Raw genomic sequence first — 1,395 nt, forward strand, 5'->3', positions numbered from 1 at the left:
TCATGTGTTCAATATTTTTTCCCTGTGCCATTCTACATTATTACAAATAACTTCATTTCTGGACATTTATGGTTTGATTTCTTTGTATTTATGGATCACTTGGGTTGTTACCAACAACTGGTGAAAATTTCATGTCATTAGCACCTCTAGTAATATATTTACTGAGAAAAATGGTGACGTGTTCAATACTTATTTTACCCACTGAATATTGGGGGTGGGGGGCCTTGAGTTTGACACGAGGTCTCTAGACTAACATATGAATGGACTGAAAACCTCTGTTGCAAACCTAAATGTTAGTAATCTAATGAAGTTCATTGTGTCTGTATGATCAAACTTAAAAAAAAGTTTTACGCTTTTTTAAGTTTTAAGACTAAATGTTAGTAGTTGGGCATTTCAACTTGTTGAGATATAATCCCCTTTTTTAGACATTAATACAAATTGTGTATTTTGAATTTCTAGAAGTGCAGAAATTTAGTGCTGCAAAGATGTATCTTTATATTGTGTTTGGGTCATATTTTTTCAACCCGTTCAGTTTTCTCTATGACATATTCTGAGCTATAACGCCAAATTATTTGCGATGGAACTTCTAAATAAGGTCTGGACTTACACTACAGTTTGTTTGTCTTCTTTCTCTTCTGACTCTAACATGTAAGACTGGGTGGACAAGTCTTCCATTGTTGATGTATTTTAATTTGTAAATAAAAAGTTTCTGCGATGCTAAATAGTCATAAACCCCTCTATCAAAATAGAATGGACCACTCTGGAAGCTGGAGAGGGGCAGGGTGCGAAGCGCCTTGTTTGGATTTAARGAGACAGCCTCAACAGTTGATTTGAGTCATACCTCCAAAAAGGGGCGGGGCTTGTGTAGTTACAATGGGGAGGAATTCAGACCAAAGCATTGCAGTTCCACTTTATATAGATGCCAACTGAATGATTTAAATATGAAGAAGGATATTAAAGCACATCTCCTTTAAGGATCTTTTATGACACATCAATGGGGTATCAGGCCTAAGGAGTTGGTTGTTCGAGCACTACGTTAAGAGAAAAGAAGAAAGTGCTTGGGGAAGACAACTCCTCTCATTATTCCATGTCCTCCTATAGCAGCYTTACTCCCCTCGAGAGCCAGCTGTCCATCACATTCCCGGGCACAAAGTCAGCACACTCATCAAACCTGCTAGTAGGCAGGAAGACAACACCTACAGAGCCCAAAGTCACTGCTAGTTGCAATTAAAGCGCCGCACCACTGTGGAGGAAAAGAACCAGAGGCCACCTGAAGGTCAGCCACAAACCCAATTACCAGCTCTTCATATATACTGTACTGACAGCCAGAGAAACTAAGTAGCAAAACAGCTCTGACTCCATTTTTCAAAGTCTGCAAAGAACTAAAAGACTGTG

The sequence above is a fragment of the Austrofundulus limnaeus genome, unplaced genomic scaffold (genome assembly GCF_001266775.1).
Source record: "Austrofundulus limnaeus strain Quisiro unplaced genomic scaffold, Austrofundulus_limnaeus-1.0 Scaffold23, whole genome shotgun sequence".
Classification (NCBI taxonomy): domain Eukaryota; kingdom Metazoa; phylum Chordata; class Actinopteri; order Cyprinodontiformes; family Rivulidae; genus Austrofundulus; species Austrofundulus limnaeus.